The 12816-nt window shown below is 41.0% G+C and overlaps 1 protein-coding gene across 1 annotated transcript in view; it reads right to left on the bottom strand.

Moving 5' to 3' along the window:
* Window positions 1-12816, bottom strand: part of usp9 (ubiquitin specific peptidase 9) — a 330949-nt gene that overhangs the window by 182168 nt on the left and 135965 nt on the right. The gene's annotated exons all lie outside the window — the stretch shown is intronic.

Below are 12816 nucleotides of genomic sequence, written 5' to 3'. Positions count from 1 at the left end.
GCCATATAGCTGGGACACTGCTTCCTCAAGTGGACATAAAAGATGTTGTGGAACATTATCCCAATGTCGTGGCTGACATTTTCAACTCAACCAATTCTTTAAAAAAAGGTTAACTGTTTATTGATCTGATTGCTGTTTGAGACCTTGCTGTGTGTAAACTGGCTGCCATCTTTACCTACCAGAAGGACAGGAAGCAAGGAAAGGCTGGTGGGGTATTTCTGTTAATTAAGGGTGACATTAGTACAGTAAGGAGAGACAACCTTATTTCAAAAGAACAAGATGCAGAATTCGTTTGGGTTGTAAGATTATTAGGCTGCTAAAAGTTACGAACCAGCATACTAATGATTAAAATCTAGCGATTTAAACAAATGACTTATCATAAACTAATGTTTAGCTTTATTAGAACCCTCCTTTGTTGTATGATAAAGTGGAAAAACTTAGGAAATAGAACACAGTTTAGACAAGATGTCAAGGCAGAAGGATTCTGGGAGATTGACAACTTTTAAAATGCTTACTTGCAGCAAAAGTGACAGACCGTAACAATGAAAACAGTTTCTGCTTAGATTTGTCTCATTGAGATAAGGCACCCTCGAAAAGTAAAAGCATTCAGATAAAGTAGACAACACAAAGACCCCTTTGCGTACTACCTGCGCAAATCTTAAAGATTTGCAACCATCACAAAACGATCCTTGGTTGATTAAGAAAGGCATCCTTTAATACAAGACTAATGACTGATTGGGAGAGGGGAGGGTTAACTGCAAAGCTGCCAGGATAAAAGAAGTCCATTCCTTGCTACTGTACGGCAGAGAATTTTGAACAACAGAAACTGACAGAGTGAGAGCGAGCCAAAAGCTTGAGGACCCAAAGTTGTAACAGAAAGAGTCGTGTGCTCTGCCGTCCAGTCTCTATTATAGGTAGTATCTGTGTTAACTGTTAATTACTGCCTAAGTTTGTGACTATGGTTTATCTGAGAACTTAACAAACTTGTCCTTATCTTTATCTCAATAAAGTCGATTCACAACAAGCTGTTGTGCTGCCAAGTCTGTTCCCGCCTTAGAAGAGGGTATAAATCTTATCAAATCTTACAGGATAGAGGTACGAAACAGCAAAGCAAAGGAGTCACTTGTGGGAGAAGTTTAGAGGGCCCCTGACAGTAGCTGCAGGTTAGTGGTGAGGCTGATTGTTACCAAACTGCAAGTAGTATACTGGTTAAACCAGAAGAGAGCAATAATAAACAGGCGAATAAAGCATCAGTGCTGAGGGACAGGTTAGTGGGTATAGCCCAAATAAGAGTTCTATATACAAAGGCACGGAGTGTAAGGAATAAACTAAATAAGCTGCAGGCGCAAATTCAAATAGAAGATTATGATGTGGTGGCCATTGCGGAGACATGGCTGCAGGATGGTCAGGACTGGGAACTAAATATACCTGGTTATAAAGTTTACAGGAGGGACAGGGAAAATGGCAGAGGGGGTGGAGTAGCCTTACTGATTAGAAATAATATCACTTCATTGGTGAGGGAGGATATAATGAAGGGAAAGCATCCAGTGGAGACTTTATGGGTGGAATTGAGGAACAGAAAACGATATAAAACTGTAATAGGTGTTGTGTATAGACCCCCTGGTAGCAGTTCTGAGGTATTAGATTGTATAAATGCACAAATTAGGCAAATGTGTAAGAAAGGTAGTGTAGTATTAATGGGGGATTTTAACTTACACATAGATTGGGAGGCGCAGACTAGCACCTGCCAGAAAGGTAGTAATTTCTGGAATGTGTCCGGTATAGTTTCCTACAGCAATATGTCCTAGATGTAACAAGGGGACAGGCAATATTAGATTTAGTTATGAGTAATGAGCCAAATTTAATTAGTAGCCTAACTGTGCGTGAACATTTAACAAATAGTGATCACAACATGATCGTTTTCAAGGTAGCGTTTGAAAGTGAAAAGCACGAATCAGCTACCAGAATTCTAGACTTGGGTAAGGCTGATTTTACCAGGATGAGACAGGGACTGTCCACGGTAAACTGGGTAGATCTGTTAATGGGTCAAACGACTGAAGAACAGTGGAGAATATTTAAAGAAACATTTAACGAAATACAGAGCGAGTATTACCCAAGAGGAAAAAGCTCCACTTCACAGAAAAAACAGCCACAGACAACTAAAGAGATTAGGGATAGCATAAAACAAAAAAGGGCTTACAAAAAATGCAAAACGCAGCACAGATCCGGCCGAATGGGATCGATACAAAGACAAGCAAAGGGTCACAAAGCAGCTTATGAGAGCTACTAAAAGAGATGAAAGGAAACTTACAAGGGACATCAAAATCAATCAGAAATTTTATAGCTACATAAAGGGAAAGGGTGGTCAAGAGCAATGTAGGCCCACTAAAAGCTGAAAATGGAGATATTGTCATTGATAATGGGGAAATGGCAGACATGTTGAACAATTACTTCGCCTCAGTAATTACAGTTGAAAAGGAGGATAACTTGCCGGAAGTCCCGAAAAAATTAATAGCCGATAGGGGACAGGGCCTTAATACAATTAACATAAGTAAAACATCAGTAACAAGGAAATTAATGGAACTAAAGAGTGAGAAATCCCCAGGACCTGATGGTTTCCATCTGAGGGTGTTAAAGGAAGTAGGGGAGCACATTGTAGATGCCCTAACTATAGTCTTTCAGAGTTCCCTAGATTCAGGAGTGGTCCCTCTGGATTGGAAAGTTGCACGTCACTCCACTTTTTAAGAAGGGTGAAAGGGGGAACCAAGGAAATTACAGACCAGTTAGCCTGACATCTGGGGTGGGCAAGTTGCTGGAGTCTACTATCAAGGATAGGGTGACTGAACGCCTAGAAAAATTTCAGTTAATCAGGGACAGCCAGCATGGATTCATGACGGGCATGTCATGCCTGACAAATCTCATTGAATTTTTTTTGAAGAGGTGACTAAGGTAGTGGACAGGGGAATGTCTATGGATGATATTTATATGGACTTCCAGAAGGCATTTGATAAAGTCCCACATAAGAGACTGTTAACTAAGGTTGAAGCCCATAGAGTTAAGGGCAAATTATTATTTAGAAAGTTGGTTGAGTGGTAGGCGAGAGAGTGGGGATAACGGGTGAGCACTCCAATTGGCAGGATGTGACTTGTGGTGTCCCGCAGGGATCTGTGTTGGGGCCTCAATTATTCACATTGTTCATTAACGACTTGGATGATGGCATAGTAAGTCATATATCCAAATTTGCTGATGATACAAAGTTAGGCGGCATTGTAGACAGTCCAGATGATAGCATAAAATTGCAAAGAGAAATTAACAGACTAGGTGAGTGGGCAAAACTGTGGTAGATGGATTTCAATGTGGGCAAGTGTGAGATTATCCATTTTGGACCAAAAAAGGATAGAGCAGGGTACTTTCTAAATGGGAAGAGGTGAAGTACAGTGGATGTCCAAAGAGACTTGGGGGTTCAGATGCATAGATCTTTAAAATGCCATGAGCAAGTGCAGAAAATAATCAAAAAGGCTAATGGAGTGCTAGCTGTTATATCTAGAGGATTGGAGTAAAAAGACACAAAGGTTATGCTGCAGCTGTACGAAACCCTGGTTAGACCCCACTTGGAGTACTGTGAGCAGTTCTGGGCACCACACCTTAGGAAGGATATATTGACCTTGGAGGGAGTGCAACGTAGGTTTAAAAGAATGATACCGGGACTACAGGGGTTAAGTTACGAGGAGAGATTATACAAATTAGGCCCGTTTTCACTAGAATTTAGAAGGTTGGGGGATGATCTGATCGAAGTCTTCAAGATATTAACAGGAAAAGACAGGCTACATAAACTATTTCCACTGGTTGGAGATTCTAAAACTAGGGGGCATAGTCTAAAAATTAGGACCAGACCGTTAGGAAGCACTTCTTCACGCAAAGGGTGGTAGAAGTTTGGAACTCTCTCCCACAAACAGCAGTTGAAGCTAGAACAGTTGTTAATTTTAAATCTGAGATAGATTTTTGTTAAGCAAAGATATTAAGGGATATGGGCCATAGGCAGAGATATGGAGTTAGGCCACAGATCAGCCATGATCTCATTGAATGGCGAGACAGGCTCGAGGGGCTGAATGGCCTACTCCTGTTCCTATCTTCACTGTAGGATAGAATATACAGGAAGAAATAATAGGGGCATGTAAGAAAGGTACTGCAATAATCATGACTGATTTTAATCTACATATAAATTGGACGAATCAGATTAGCAAAGGTAGCCTGGAAGATGTGTTCATGGAGTGTATTTGGAACAATTTCATAGAGCAGTGCATTCTAGCACCAACCAGGGAGAAGGCCATTCTAGACCTGGTAATATGCAATAAGACAGGATTAATTAATGACCTCATAGTAAAGGAACTTCTAGGCAACAGTGATCATAACATGATAGAACTTGACATTCAGTTTGAAGGTGAGAAGTGTGGGTCTAAGACTAGCGTTTTAAACTTAAATAAAGGCAATTATATGGGTATGAAGACAGAGTTAGCCAAAGTGAACTGGGAAATTAGGTTAAAAGATAGGACAGCAGAGCAGTGGCACGCAGACATTGAAGGAAATATTTCATATCTCTCAGCAAAGATATATTACAGTTAGGAAGAAGGACTCTAGAAGGATGCACCATCCCTGGCTAACTAACTTAGTTAAAAATAGTATTAAACTGAAAGAAAAAGCATACAATTCTATGAAAATTAGTGGTAGATCAGAAGACAGATTTTAAAAACCAGCAAAGAAATGACTAAAAAGGGAGAAGTTATACAATAAGCGAGAAAGCTAGCTAGAAATATAAAAACAAAGAGGAAGAGTTTCTACAAGTATTTAAAAAGTAAAATAGTAACTCGTGAGGAAACTATGAAGGTATGAGGAGTAAATTGGCGATGGTGGATTGGGAAACTGTGAAAAGGTATGACGGTAGACAAGCAATGGCTAATATTTTTAAAACTAATACATAATTTCCAACAAAAATACATTCCTTTAATGCACAAAAACCCAGCAAGGAAAGTGCTCCAACCATAGCTAACGAAAGAAATCAAGGACTGTATCAGATCAAAGGAAGCGGCGTAGAACGTAGTCCAAAAATGATAAGCCTGAGGATTGGGAATATTTTAGAATTCTGCAAAGGAGGACCAAGAAAGAGATTAAGTGAAAACAGAATCAGAGTAAACTGGCGAGAAACATAAAAACAGACTGTTAAAGCTTCTCTAGGTATGTAAAAAGGAAAAGATCAGCAAAAGCAAATGTGGGCCCATTACAAGTGGACTAAGAAGAATTTATAATGTGGAAGGAGGATTAAATGTGGCAGAAAAACTAAACAAATTCTTGGTTTCTGTCTTCACGGAGAAAAATACAAGAAACCTTCCAGAAATAATGGAGAATCAAGAGACTCGTGTAAATGAGGAACTGCAAGATATTATTCGTAAAAAAAAAAGTACTAGAGAAATTAATGGAAAAGTAGGTACTTTACATCAAGTACATCCCAGAGTGTTGAAAGAGGTGGCTGTTCAGATAGAAGCAGCATTGGTGGTCATCTTTCAAAATTCTATAGACTCTGGAATGGTTCCTGCAGATTGGAAGTTGGCAATGGCAACTCCACTATTTAAGAAAGGAGGGAAAGAGAAAATTGGGCACTAAGACCTGTTAGTCTAACATTAGTCATAGGGAAAATGCGAGAATCTATAATAAAAGGATGTGATAACAGGACACTTAGAAAATAATGACAGGATTAGACAGAGTCAACATGGATTTAGGAGACTGAAATCATGTTTAACAAACCTGGAGTTGTTTTTGAGCATGTAACTAGCAGAATAGATCAGTGGGAACCGGTGGATGTGATATATTTAGATTATCAAGAGCTTTTTGACAAGGTCCCACACAACATGTTAGTAAACAAAATTAGAACACATGGGATTGGGGAATATACTGGGATAGATTGAGAACCGGTTAACGTATAAAAAGCCAAGAGTAGGAATAAATGGGACATTTTCAGGTTGGCAGGTTGTGACTAGTGGGGTACCGGAAGGATCAGAACTTGGGCCCCAGCTATTCACAATCTAGATCGATGATTTGGATGTGGGGATTAAATGTAATATTTCCAAGTTTGCAGATGGCACAAAACTATGTGGAAGTGAAAGTTGTGAGGAGGATGCAAAGGCGCTTCAAGGGGATTTGGAGAGGTTAAGCAAGCGGGCAAAAAATTTGGCAGATGGAATACAATGTGGATAAATGGGAGGTTATCCACTTTGGTAGGAAAAACCAGGAATATTTCTTAAATGGAGAGAGGCTGGGAAGTGCAGAACTTCAAAGGGACTTGGGTGTCCTTGTTCATGAGTCATTGAAAGCCAACATGTAGGTACGGCAAACAATTAGGCAGCAAATGGCATGTGGAGCTTCATTACAAGAGGATTTGAGTATAAGAGTAAAGATGTCTTACTGCAATTATATAGAGCCTTGGTGAGACATACGAATAGGAGGAGTAGGCCACTTGGCCCCTCGGGCCTGTTCTGCCATTCAATAAGTTCACGACTGAACAGATCACTCTATATTTCCCCCTACCCTTGATAACCTTCCACCCCCTTGATTATCAAGAATCTATCAACTCTGCCTTAAAAATATTCAAAAACACTGCTTCCACCGCTTTTTGAGAAACAGAATTTCAAAGACTCTCAGCCCTCAGAGAAAAAATTTCTCATCTCTGTCTTAAATGGGCAACCCCTTATTTTTAAACAGTGACCCCGGTTCTAAATTCTCCCACAAGGGGAAACATCCTTTCCACATCCACCCTGTCAAGACCCCTCAGGATCTTTTATGTTTCAATCAAGTCGCCTCTTACTCTTCTAAATTCCAGCGGATACAAGCCTATCCTGTCCAATCTTTCCTCGTAAGACAGCCCGCCTATTCCAGGTATTAGTTTAGTAAGCCTTCTCTGTACTGCCTCCAAAGCATTTACAACCTTCCTTAAATAAGGAAACCAACACTGTACACAGTACTCCAGATGTGATCTCACCAATGCCCTGTACAGCTGAAGCATAACCTCCATACTTTTGTATCCCATTCCCCTCGCGATAAACAATAACATTCTATTAGCTTTCCAAATTGCGTGCTGTACCTGCATACTAACCTTTTGCGATTCATGCACTCGGACACCCAGATACCCTCTGCATCTCAAAGCTCTGCAATCTCGCACCTTTTTTTTTTGCTTCTTTTTATTCTTCCTGCCACAGTGGACCATTTACACTTTCCCACATTATACTCCATTTGCCAGGTCTTTTCCCACTCACTTAACCTAGCGATATCCCTTTGTAGCCTCCTCATGTCCTCTTCACGAGTTACTTTCCTACCTATCATTGTGTCATCAGCAAATTTAGCAACCATACCTTCAGTGCCTTCATCGAAGTCACATATAAACTGTAACAAGTTGAGATCCCCACACAGATCCCTGTGGCAACCATTCGTTATATCTTGACAACCAGAAAATGACCTATTTATGCCTACTCTGTTTCCTGTTAGCCAGCCAATTTTCCATCCATGCTAATATGTTAGCACCTACATCAGGAGCTTGTATTTTCTGCAATAACCTCTGACGTGGCACCTTATCAAATGCCTTCTGGAAATCTAAGTACAATACATCCACCAGTTCCTCGTTACCCACAGCACATGTAACTCCCTCAAAGAACTCCAATAAATTGGTTAAACTTAATTTCCCTTTCACAAAACCATGTTGTCTCTGCCTGATTAACTTGTATTTTTCTAAATGCCCTGCTAGAACATATTTAATAATAGCTTCTAACATTTTCCCTAAGACAGATGTTAAGCTAACTGGCCTGCAGTTTCCTGCTTTCTGCCTCCCTCCCTTTTTGAATAAAGGAGTTACATTTGTTATTTTCCAATTTAACCAACCTTCCCCAAATCTAGGGAATTTTGGCAAATTAAAACTAACATATCAATTATTTTACTAGTCACTTCTTTTAACACCCTAGGATGTAGTCCATCAAGACCCGGGGACTTGCCAGCCTGCAGCTCCAACAATTTGTTCAGTACCACTTCCCTGGTGATTGTAATTTTCTCATGTTCCACCCTCTCTTCCATTTCCCGACTTACAGCTAATTCTGGGATGTTACTTGTATCCATAGTGAAGACTGATACAAAAAACCTGTTCAACTCATCTGCCATCTCCTTATTTTCCATTATTAATTCCCCAGACACACTTTCTATAGGATCAATGGTCATTTTGTTAACTTTTTTCTTTTTAAATATCTGTAGAAACTCTTACTGTCTTTATATTTCTAGCTAGCTTTCTCTCATACTCTAATTTTACCTTCCTTAATCAATCTTTTAGTCATCCTTTGCTGTTTTTTGTATTCTGTCCAATCATCTGACCTGCCTCCCATCTTTGCGCAATTATAGGCTTTTTCTTCAAGATTGATACTAGCTTTAACTGTTTCAGTTAACCACGGATGGCGGGTCCCACCCTTGGAATTTTTTTTTTCTTGTTGAAATCTATCTATTCTGTGTATTCTGAAATATCCCATTAAATGTCGGCCACTGCATCTCTATTGACCTATCCCTCAACCTGATGTGCCAATTCACTTTAGCTAGCTCTGCTTTCATGCCCTCACAATTGCCCTTATTTAAGTTTAAAATACTAGTCTTGGATCCACACTTCTCTCCCTCACACTGAATGTAAAATTCAATTATATGATGATCGCTGCTACCTAGGGGCGCCTTAACGATGAGGTCATTAATTAATCCTAACTCGTCACACGATACCAGGTCTAGTATAGCCTACTCTCTGGTTGGCTTCAGAACGTATTGTTTCAAGAAATTATCCCGAAAACATTTTATCTGCTCCTCATCTAGGCTACCTCTGCCCATCTGATTTTTCCAGTCTATATGTAGGTTACAATCCCCCATAATTAACGCTATACCTTTCTGATAAGCTGCCATTATTTCTTCCTTTATACCCTGTCCTACAGTGCTGTTAAGGTTAGGTGGCCTGTACATCACTCCCACAAGTGACTTCTTGCCTTTATGATTTCTCATCTCTGCCCAAACTGCTTCTACATCCTAATATAATCCTGAGTGAATCCAGCATTTCTTGTTTTTGCTTCTACATCCTGGTCTCCTGAACTTAGGTCACCCCTCTCTATTGTGTTAATACCATCAATAATTAACAGAGCTACCCCTCACCTTTTCCTAGCTTCCTGTCGTTTCTAAATGCCATGTAACCTTCAATATTCAGGTCCAAATCTATGTCGTCCTGCAGTCATGTCTCTGTAATGGTTATCAGATCATACTTGTTTATTTCTATTTGTGCTAACGGTTCATCTGTTTTGTTTCGAATGCTACGTGCATTCAGATACAGAGCCTTTAGTTTTATTCTTTTATTATTTTTGTAACCTCTAGCCTTATCTGTTCATTTACTCAGATTTGTACGCTCTGTCCCTTCCTATCACAGTCAGTTTATTATTTCCCATATTAATACCTCTCTTTCTTGCCTTGTCTCTATTTGTTGATTTACCATATCTCCCCAAATTTGATCCCTTGCCCCCACTGTTCAGTTTAAAAACCCTCTCTACTTCCCTAGTTATGCTGCTCACTGCAACACCGGCTACAGCACAGTTCAGTTGTAGACCGCCCCAACGGTACAGCCACCGCTTTCCCCAGTGCTGGTGCCAGTGCCCCACGAACCAGAACCCACTTCTACCACACCAGTCTTTGAGCCACGCGTTAATTTCTCTAAGCTTATTTGCCCTATGCCAATTTGCACGTGGCTCAGGTAATAATCCAGTGATTATTACCTTTGAGGTTCTGCTTCTTAATCTGGTGCCTAGTTCCTCATACTGACTATGCAGAACCTCTTTCCTTGTCCTTCCTATGTCACTGGTACCTACATAGACCAGAACGACTGGATCCTCCTGCTCCCACTAAGATCCTCTCCAGCCCTGAGCAGATGTCATGAACCCTGGCAGGCAACATAGCCGTCTGGACTCTTGCTTTTTCCTGCAGAGAACAGTGTCAATCCCCCTAACTATATTGTCCCCTACATTTCTTTTACTCCCTTGACTTGAATGGCTTCCTGTACCATGGTGCCATGGTCAGGTTGCTCATCCACCCTGCAACCCCCACTCTCATCCAAACAAGCTGAAAGAACCTCAAACCTGTCAGACAATTGCAAAGGCTGAGGTTCCTGCACTCCTGCCCTCTGGGTGCCCTTACCTGCCTCAGCTGCAGCCACACTTTCCTGTGCCTGACCACTGACCAAATCAGAAGGCCCTACCCTAAGGGGTGTGACCACCTCCTGGTACAAAATGTCCAGGTAACTTTCCCCCTCCCTGATGTGTTGCAGTGTCTGCAGCTCCAACTTCAGTTCAATGACTCTGAGCCGAAGCTCTTCGAGCCACAAACATTTACTGCAACAACACGTTTGCCCTGGATCACACTGGCATCCAGGAGCTCCCACATGCTGCAGCCGTGACACATCATTTGTCCTGGAATCCTTATTTTATTCAATTTTTTTTAATTATATATTTTATTAAGCTTACCATAAGTTCCTTTACTATTTTAAACATTAGGGTAAGAATGGACCTTAATCACTTAACAGATACTCACCAAACAGGTAGCTTCTTCCCAAACCAATCACCTACCTGCTTGCCTGAGACCACACCTGGAGCATTGTGAGCAGTTTTGGTCTCCTTACCAAAGAAAAGGAAGATACACTTGCCATAGAGGGAGTGCAACGAAGGTTAATCAAACTAAACTTGGGATGGAGGGATTCTCCTATGAGGAAAGATTAAATAGACTGTGCCTTTGAGAGGTGATCTCATTCAAACATACAAAAAATTCTTAAAGCTCGACAGGTTAGATGCAGGAAGGATGTTTTCCCTGGTTGGGGAGTCTAGAACCAGGGAAAACAATCTCAGAATAAGGGGCAAGCCATTTAGGACCGTGAAGAGGAGAAATTTCTTCACTTGGAGGATGGTGAATCTTTGGAATTCTCTGACCCAGAGGGCTGTGCAGGCTGTCGTTGATTATATTCAAGACTGAGATTGATGTTTTTAAATCTATCAAGAGATACAGGAATAGTGCAAGAAAATTATGTTGAAGTAGATGATCAGCCATAATCTCACTGAATGGCAGAGTGAGCTCGAAGGGCTGCTCCTGCTCCTATTTCTTATGTTGGTCCTGTAGCAAGAGCTTCTGGGAATTAATAATGGGTAACAAGGAAATGGCATAAGCGTTCAACAGGTATTTTACGTCCGTCTTCACGGTCAAAGACACAAAAAATGTCCCAAAGATAATTGAAAAACCAAGAGGTAAAAGGGAGGGAAGAACTTAAAACAATCACAATCACCAGGAAAAGGGTACTGGGAAAACTATTAAAGCGGAGGGCTGCTAAGTCCTCAGAACCTCATGCCCTGCATCTTCGGGTCTTCGAAGAAGTGGCAGCAAAGAAAGTAGATGCATTAGTTGTGATCTTCCAAAATTCTTCAGGTTCTGGAAAGGTCCCAGCAGACAGGAAAATAGCTAATACAACACCTCTATTCAAGAAAAGAGCGATACAGAAAGCAGGAAATTATAGGCCAGTTAGCCTAACATATGTCAGAGAAAATGCTACAATCTATTCGTAAGGAAGTTATAGCAGGACATTTAGAAAATCATAATACAATCAGGCAGAGTCAACATGGTTCCGTGAAAGGGAAATCGTGTTTGACTAATTTATTAGAGTACTTTGAGGAAGTAACAAGCAAGGGGCAGCACAGTGGCGCAGTGGTTAGCACCGGAGCCTCACAGCTCCAGGGACCTGGGTTCGATTCTGGGGACTGCCTGTGCGGAGTTTGCAAGTTCTCCCTGTGACCACGTGGGTTTTCGCCAGGTGCTCCGGTTTCCTCCCACAGCCAAAGACTTGCAGGTAGATAGGTAAATTGGCCATTGTAAATTAGCCCTAGTGTAGGTAGGCGGTAGGGAATATGGGATTACTACAGGGTTAGTATAAATGGGTGGTTGTTGGTCGGCACAGACTCGGTGGGCCGAAGGGCCTGTTTCAGTGCTGTAGCTATAAATAAATAAAAAGGTAGATAAAGGGAAACCTGTAGATGTGGTGTACTTGGATTAGCAAAAGGCATTTGGTAAGGTACATCAAAGGTTATTACCCTCTACACCATGAGCTTTTATTTTGTGTAACATATTAACATGGATAGAGGATTGGTTGGCGAACAGGAATCACAAAGTAGGGGATAAATGGGTTATTTTCGGGTTGGCAGGATGTGACTAGTAGGATGCCACAGTGATAAGTGCAGAGCCTCAACTATTTACAAACTACGCCAATGACTTGGATGAAGGGACCAAAATTTGCTAAATTTGCAGATGACACAATGATAGGTAGGAAGGTAAGTTGGCTATAGCACAAAGGGATATCGATAGTTTAAGTGAATGAGCAAAAATGTGGCAGATGGAGTATAATGTGAGAAAATGTTAACTTGTCCACTTTGGCAGGAAGAATGGAAAAACAGATTATTTAAATGGAGAGAGACTGCAGAGCTCTCCAGTACAGAGGGACCTAGGTGCCCTGGTACACAAATCACAAAAATTAGTATGCAGGTACAGCAAGTGATTAGGAAGGCAAATGGAATGTTGTTGTATTGCAAGGGGAACAGAATTTAAAAGTAGGTAAGTTTTGCTACAGCTGTACAGGGCTTAGTGCGACCACATCGGGAGCACTATGTACAGTTTAGGTCTCCTTACTTAAGAAAGGATATAACTGCATTAGCAGTTCAGAGAAGGCTCACTGGA

Source organism: Heterodontus francisci, chromosome 10 (assembly GCF_036365525.1).
Source record: "Heterodontus francisci isolate sHetFra1 chromosome 10, sHetFra1.hap1, whole genome shotgun sequence".
Taxonomy (NCBI): domain Eukaryota; kingdom Metazoa; phylum Chordata; class Chondrichthyes; order Heterodontiformes; family Heterodontidae; genus Heterodontus; species Heterodontus francisci.
Note: the sequence above shows the minus strand (reverse complement) of the source record. Positions and strands in the feature narration are given on the sequence as shown.